The 8,630-nt window shown below is 37.7% G+C and overlaps 1 long non-coding RNA gene and 1 pseudogene across 1 annotated transcript; one reads left to right on the forward strand and one right to left on the reverse strand.

The window, feature by feature from the left end:
• Positions 1 to 811: 811 nt before the first annotated feature.
• LOC125603921 lies at positions 812 to 1,851 on the reverse strand (annotated as a pseudogene).
• A 2,380-nt stretch (positions 1,852 to 4,231) lies between these two features.
• Positions 4,232 to 4,860, forward strand: LOC125603924. Its single transcript, XR_007335826.1, has 2 exons — positions 4,232 to 4,365; positions 4,485 to 4,860. It is a non-coding gene; the product is annotated as an uncharacterized LOC125603924 (long non-coding RNA).
• The last annotated feature ends 3,770 nt before the right edge of the window (positions 4,861 to 8,630 follow it).

Here is an 8,630-nt window from a genome sequence, read left to right on the forward strand (position 1 = left end):
AATTTTCCCAATACTTGTTGAGATTATCATATGGCCACAGTTTAAAATCACTTTTCCTCTGAACAATGTTGAATACATTTTGGTTTAACAATTGGTCTGTAGATGAGAGTCATGAATTCTATATTATACTTTTTTGAAAAAGAATGTTTTAATACTGATCCTACAGAACTTTGAAAAAAAGATCACATGGTATTGAAAGAACAACCTAAGACCTGCTTAATTATTGTACAACACATCCGCCAGCTAGCTCTATCTATCACGGTACCTAGAGTGTTGTGTATTGTTAGCCGGTTGTTGAGGAAGACAGTCCAGGGATCCATGTACCTGAATAGTGTTTTTGAGCGATGTTAACCCGCTAGCAAGAACAGACAAGTGTTGCAGAAAAGATTTTTAAAGGCATTGTATTTAGTCCATTATGAATTTCCAACAACTCTCACGAACCATGGATATATATTATTCCAATATCTACTATACTTATGGCACAGCTCTCTTCCTAGAACTAGCTGTTGGTAGTGACACATCTCTAGGACACATCAGGGCTTGGTAACGTCAATCATTACAGCCGATTAGACCAATCTCTTTGTTTTCCATTAACTCTAAGAATTCTTATCAGATGATTATGTAAAGCTAATATTTAACAAGCAAGATCTTATAAGTGTACCTGGTGAGAACCATTGCCTCAGGGTACTGGTGACCTTGGCTTCCATAATATCATCTGAGTTTCCATAACTTGCCACCAATCCAGGCCTTACAACAACAAGTTACACAAAGTCATAAGCTGGTTTTTGCAGGTAAACGTTGCAATCTAGGTTCAAACTTTATCAGTAACACAAAGATTACTTGGGGTTTGAGCTGCCTCAGCAGCTGCTTTAGCTTTGGTCTCCAAGTCAGCCAACTCTTCCTCAAGTTTCACAATTTCACGATTCAAGTGATCATAGTCTTCTCCATACCACGCTCATGGTGAAGATTACTCGCTCGCGTCTTCTTCTCCAGATCAAGAGCAGCTCTGCATCAACCCCCAAACTCATCACTAAGTCCAAAACAACAAGACGCGATCCAATCTATTCAATTCAATTAAAGTATTCACCTTCCTTTACTAACTTCTTCTCTAAGACTCTCAATCTCCGCCTTAACCTCCACGGCACGATCCGAATTAGGTTTAGCCTTAGCGATCTCCCCGTTAAGCATCGCCAGCTCGCTCCGTCGTTAGCTTCTGCCTATCTTCAGCTAGCCTCTGCACGTCCGACCTAACCTGATCAAGCTCAGCTCCGATTCCGTTAACCACACGAGCCTCCGCCTCCATCCTCAGCGAGTTCTGGTAAACCTCGCGAACCTTCGCTTCGGTATCGGACTTGACGGCCGCGGCGGCTTCGAGGAGCCGAGCGAGCTCGCGCTTGGCTAAATTGAGCTGATCCTTGACTCCGAGGTGCGCTAATGCTAGCTTCTGGTTGTCCGTCAGGATGGATTGGATCTCGCGGTGCTGAGCTGCGATTTTCTCCTCGAGGAGGGCGGATCGAGTACGGTTCATATCGGATTCGGTGAGCTGAGATTCCGATACTCTCAAGGAGGAGGAGGACGGGAGATAACGTCTCTTCCGGCCATTCTCAACGGCTAGTCTCCGATCTCCGATGCGGTTGTGCCCTTCTCGCTGGCTAATCGTCTTATCGTTCTACGCTCGTTGCTAAGATAAGCGCTATAATAAACACCTAAAATGCGCACTAAGAATAGCCACGTGTTTGTTTATACAGTTATTTTTAATATGAGAGTCATTTTTTTTCTGGGCTATTGACTTAGCGTTGACTTAAGAGCTGCTTGGCCCATCTTAAGCCAAATTAGAACCGTAAGGCCCATTTATATAGCGTGAGAGTGAAAGAACACTTGGCAGTGGCACTGGATATCGAGAAAGTAAAAGCATGCTAATCGGTGGAATATTGAAGACTATCTCACGTCTCAACAATAAAATAATGAATTAAAATGAAAATAATAAAGAGGAGGATAATAGAAATTTTTCGTTTGAAAAACTTTAAACAAAGTTTGAGAAACTCTCAATATCGATTATACCATTAATAAATAAAATATATAAATTAATTAAAATATATATATCATTATATTTTTTATCATTATAGTTTTTAATAATAATTGGTTAAAAAATAATAAATAATAATTTATCATTATAGTTTTAAATTAATAATGACTGTATTAATAAGTATTATAATATGTTTTGTCCGTAAGCGCGGACAAAATACCTAATATATAAGATGATACGTCGAAATAGTTTTGTAAAACACTATTCAATGCTAATGTTTTAAGAAAACTGTGGATTTCTCTCTCTTAAATATTCAAATGATATGATGACATAAAAATCAAATTATTAACTTGTGTTCATTAAAATTTGTTGCCAAGCGAGAAACGATTGATCATGCTTACATAAGCTTACTGCAATTGACATACTTTGGAACATAGCAGCATGCCCTAATCTTTATGTTTCAGAGTCAGAGCTCTTTTTGGGTTAAAGTGTAGACACCCAAAGTAATATAGAGATTTACGAAAAAAGAAAATGTGTTCATGTTTTAAGGTACCAAGTCCATAAAAGCAGACTTGGTTCTCAGAGGTATAACATTATAGTATTATACCCTTTAGTTGCTAGTTTACTTTTATTTCATTGTACTGTTTTCGTTTATAGTACTGATGTTATAATACTTTTGATGTTATAATACTTGATAATATATAGAAATTGTTCTGTTGTATGTTATTGTTTGGTCACCATTATTGTTTTGTATTTAATACTTAACTAGATTATAACCCGCGCGTCGCGCAGATATTTTCTTTCGTTTTCATATTTTTGAACTTTTTTTTATATTTTTGAATGTATATACTTTACACACTTACGAACTGAAACTATTTGTTTAGTATGTTTTTAAAACCAACACGATTTTATAGCAGAAATCTATAGTAGTTTTATATATTCTAGTAGTTTATATAAATATTTGTATTGTTAGATTTCATTTGAATAAAAACTATATCAAATATTTATCAATAAACAAATTTGCAAATAAATTTTGTTTTCATAACAATGTGTTATTAATTCTTTTTCATCCAACGTGATATTAATTTATTATTTACATCATTCGTATTTTACATTTTAGTTCTTAGTACATATTTGTGCTAATCAAAAGTGGTTAATAATGTATATTCAAACAAGTGGGCCAAGCTCCAGATAATATAAAACGACTAAGCCTAAATTTTGGTACTAAACAGATTAATCCGGGAAAAGAAGAAAATAAACATACATAATGTTTTCCTTTTGAGTTTAATGTATTTTTTCGGTGAATCAAAATTTAGCTTCTTACGTGGTATTAATTTTGCTATAAAGAGATTTTTGAGTTAAGTTACGTAGTATTAATTTTGAGATACACTATAAAGCAAATATTAATTTTGTGTTAGGAAGTTCAACTATTGCTTTCCTTGTGAGTTTTATTGTTTTATTACGACTACTTGAATTTCTCTGTTAGCACTACTTGATTGAATTTCCAAAGTGAAAACCATTTACATATGTGTTTAGTATGCATGCACAATAAATCTGATATCTCTTCTTCTTTTTGATCTATGAAGATTTCTATGACCCAGTTGAGGAAGATGAATTTGAACAGGATGTTAAGGTCCATATTGTTCCCAACTGAATCTCTTCTGGTAAGTTCCCAGCTGTACCTCATATACATTTGAGTTCTTTTGCATGATGCATGAATTTTTTACACCCTAAAAAAACAAAGTAGTATAAGATTCGGCATTACTTGACATACGATATATATATATATAATGAAAACATATTTACCTTGGATGAATTTTTACACCCTTGAAAAAAACAAAGAAGCATAAATTCAGTTTTATTTTTCATACGATTTATGTAATGAAATCATATTTACCTTACAGTTTCGTCTGCAGTGATGACTCAAGAGAGTAAAAAAAAGTCTAGAACTGAGACCCAGTATATATATAGATGGGTGAAGAGTCTAGGTTAAGAGGGTAGATATGGTGAGTTTAGATACAGCTCGGATATCCTCTGCCTTCAATTTTTAAAGTTAATAGTATGATGGGAGATGGCGATAGAATAGGCGATCTAGGGTTTCACGCTCTTGATGCCTTCTCACCGATGGGATCCAGGAATTGACGGCGGGGTTTGTGTTAGGAAGAGGAATCATAAGGGGGCGGAAAAAAAGAATTTCATTCAGGGGATTTCTTCAAATCTCCGATGTTGTGGATCGGGTACAGGAAATTGGTTTAAACGGATTTTTTGGAAATCAAGGACATCTGCGAAATGGATCTCGATATTGGCAATTATACCGGTGAATTCGCATGATTACTCAGGTATTATTTTTGATTACTCAAGTATAAGGAATCTAATCTATTATAAAGAAAATGGAGGATTCAATAATGGATTTGATTTGATGGAGATATGGAGATTGGTGTTTGCGGTGGCTTAACAGGGACTGGGGGCTTGGAGTGGTTAACAGGGAAATGGGTTCTCTGGTTGGTCTCATTAAACCAACCACAGAAAACAGAGTTAATCATAGAAACGGACCTTAAGGGGATCACATTTTGGCTGGAGCTGATGTAAGGAGGCTTATCTGGCACGTCGAGGAGTTCGGCGTTTTTTCTAGAATTGCATCACTGCTGCTCGTTTTTCTTAAAAATACAAATTCAAGGAGCCAAGGATCTTTGGAAGGGATATGTGGCGTGGAAAGGAGAGAGAGCTCACGTTTTTTTATTCTAGTTTTGTTAGCAAATGATCGTGTTGGTGATATTGGGTTGAGTATGTTTATGTTTTCGGGGTATTGGAGTTATAAAGGAGACGCTTTCATTTTCTTGTGTGTATGTTACCGTTTTATATAGATTGGGGCAAGGAGATGGATGTATTTTTCAGGGTCTTGTTGGGATATGGGAATCTTTGGATTGGAGGGTACGTAACATATACGTAAGGAATGGAATCTTCTCACCCATGTTGATAGCTCAGAGGGAGGAGTTTTCTTTCTATTACAAGTAGTTATATTTTCTGCATTCTACGTGAAAAAAGAAAATGGCAAATATGGGTGTTTAAGGCCTCAAACAAAGAACAATAGGAGGTTCATGGAAATAGGGTATCTTTACACCCGTCAATTTGGCTTTTCGTAGCATAGTAAAAAACAATATTTTAAATGAGAGTATTAAGTTGGAATTGTCGAGGAATGGGAAGTAAGTGGACCATAAGCTATTTGAAGGAGAAACGAAGCAAAATTCAGAGTTTGTTCAAAATTTTCAAGCACATATTGGTTATGATAATCTGGTCACAGTGGATCCAGTGGGGAAAAGTGGAGGATTAGCGCTTTTTTATAATAATGATTATCAGGTCAAGGTATTATATTCTAGTAACTGTATGATTGATGTGGAAGCGGAGATCCTTGGCAAAATGGTTTATCTTACTTTTGTATATGGAGATCCAGTTCAAAAGATGCGAGAACAAGTGTGGGAGCGATTAACTAGATATGGACTATCGCGATCCGAGCCCTGGTTCATTATAGGTGACCTTAATGAATCACTGGTAATCATGAGAAAGACGGAGGATCTATACGGAGCGCGGATTCGTTTATTCCTTTTAATAACATGATAAGAAATAGTGGTTTACTAGAATTTCCTGCTCGGGGAAATAAATGTCTTGGCAAGGAAGAAGAGGAAAAGGGAAAGGGGCAGTGCTGGTTAAATGTCGATTAGATCGTGCTTTAGCAAATGAAGAGTGGCATACTTTATTCCCATGTTCTTTTACAGAGTATTTACGGATGGTGGCTTCGGATCATCGACCGGTGGTGGCTTATCTAGAAGATAAAATTCCCAGGAGGAAGGGACAATTTCGGTTTGATAAGAGGTGGATTGGACAAGAAGGACTTATGGAATCAATTATAATGGGTTGGCTAGACCATAGCGAAGGAGGTGTAGAAGGGGGAACGGAGAGTATAGTGGCACGCATTAGCAATTGTCGTCATGAAATTGCTAAATGGAGGAAAAATAATCCACCCTATGGAAAGGAAAAAATAAATGATTTACAACAAGCACTTGAGGAGGTACAAACAGATAATACTAGGTCTCAGGAGGATATTCTCGAGGTGTCAAGGAAGTTACAAGATGCATATAAGGATGAAGAAGAGTATTGGCACCAGAAAAGTAGAATATGTGGTATTCCTCTGGGGATCTTAACACGAAGTTTTATCATGCTTTAACCAAGCAACGAAGGGTTCGTAATAGAATTGTTGGGTTACATGATGAGGATGGGACTTGGATTACAGGGGATAAGGGTGTGGAAAAGGTAGCTATTGACTATTTTGACAAATTGTTTACTACCTTCTCCATCGGATTTCAATAGTTTTCTGGCAGAGGTTACACCGGGTATTACTCCCCAGATGAATCAACGGTTGTTGAGATTAGCGACGGAAGAGGAAGTCAAGAGGCTTTGTTTATGATGCATCCAGAGAAGGCGTCCGGGGATGGCATGACTGCTCTTTTTTCCAACACTCCTGGCATATTATTAAGAATGATTTGGTAGAGATGGTGAATAATTTTTTGGTTACGGGAAAACGGATACACGATTAAATATTACTAATATTTGTATGATTCCAAAAACGGAAAGACCCACAAGGATGACGGAATTGCGGCCAATTAGTCTTTGTAATGTAGGATATAAGATTATTTCCAAGGTTTTGTGTCAGCGACTAAAAATCTATCTTCCCTTACTTATATCTGAAACCCAATCGGCTTTCGTGGCAGGAAGGCTGATTTCCGATAATATTCTTATAGCCCAGGAAATGTTCCATGGACTACGAACAAACAAGGCATGTCAGGGAAAGTTTATGGCAATTAAAACGGATATGAGCAAAGCATATGATAGAGTAGAATGGGACTTCATCAAGGCCCTACTACAAAAACTGGGTTTGACATCCATTGGATTAAATTGATGATGGAATGTATATCGTCGGTTCAATATAGGGTACTTCTTAATGGTCAACCATGTGGACTCATTATTCCACATAGGGGTTTACGTCAAGGGATCCTTTATCGCCTTATTTATTCATTCTTTGCACTGAGGCCTTAATTGCAAATATAAAAAGGGCAGAGAGGGGGAAACAACTGACGGGAATGAAGGTGGCAAGAGCTTGTCCATCGATATCCCATTTGCTTTTTGCGGACGACAGCCTCTTTTTTTGTAAAGCCAAAAAAGAAGAGTGTCAAACTATTCTTCGGATTTTAAAAGAATATGAGGCAGTTTCGGGGCAGTTAATAAATTTGGAAAAGTCTTCAATTCAATTTGGACATAAGATTGAAGAATCAGTACGACAGGATTTAAGGGATATTTTGAGTATTTAGAATCTTGGAGGAATGGGATCTTATCTTGGTTTGCCAGAAAATATGGGGGGTTCAAAGATCCAAGTGTTTAGCTTTGTTCAGGATCGATTAAATAGAGTCAATGGATGGACTTTCAAGTTCTTCACAAAAGGAGGAAAGGAAGTGATCATTAAATCAGTGATTACGGCATTACCAAATCATACGATGTCATGCTATCGTTTACCTAATGCAACTGTGAAAAAACTGACGAGTGCGGTATCACAATTTTGGTGGAGTTCAGGGGGAACCATAAGAGGCATGCATTGGAAATCATGGGACAAAATATGTTTAGATAAGGATGAAGGTGCTCTAGGGTTTAAGGACATCACTGATTTCAACACAGCGATGCTTGGTAAACAGTTATGGCGTCTAATAGAGAAGCCAAACACATTATTCTCTCGAGTTTTCAAAGGTCGGTATTACAGGAATGCTTCACCTCTGGAACCGATTCGTTCATATTCTCCGTCATATGGCTGGCGGAGTATCGTCTCTGCTAGATCTCTGGTAAGCAAAGGACTAATCAAAAGGGTGGGATCAGGTTCTTCCATATCTGTATGGAATGATCCATGGCTCCCAACCACTCGCCCGAGACCAGCAAATAAAAATCAACACAATTATACCCGGATCTTACAGTGGAGTCTCTCATTGACTCTACCTCACGTACTTGGAACTCACAGGCAATTCAGTTATTGGTGGATCCACAGGATGCGAAACTTATAGAAAGTTTACCACTGAGCAGGATTCAGAGGGTAGACAGAGATGGGTGGCACTTCACAAAAAATGGAAATACACGGTCAAATCGGGTTATCAGGTAGAACGGATTTATCCAGATAGGAAGAGACCACCATTGCTGATTGGCCCCACAGTGAATGTTCTGAAGGCGTTCTGTTGGAAGATAAGGTGTCCACCAAAGTTAAAACATTTTCTATGGCAATTGGTGACAGGATGTATATCAGTAAGGAAGAATTTACAGGCAAGGGGGATTCAAGGGGATCTTTGTTGTGCAAGATGTGGAGCCCATGAGGAATCAATAAACCATGTGTTTTTTGAATGTCCTCCGGCACTCCAGGTCTGGGCTCTCTCGAAGATACCATCAAATCCAGATATTTTCCCAACAAGTTCTCTCTTCACAAACATGGATCATCTATTTTGGAGAGTTTTTCCGCAGCTGGAAGATCATCAGTTTGCATGGATACTATGGTACATCTGGAAAGCTAGGAATA

This window comes from Brassica napus, unplaced genomic scaffold (assembly GCF_020379485.1).
Source record: "Brassica napus cultivar Da-Ae unplaced genomic scaffold, Da-Ae ScsIHWf_423;HRSCAF=653, whole genome shotgun sequence".
In the NCBI taxonomy this organism is placed as follows: domain Eukaryota; kingdom Viridiplantae; phylum Streptophyta; class Magnoliopsida; order Brassicales; family Brassicaceae; genus Brassica; species Brassica napus.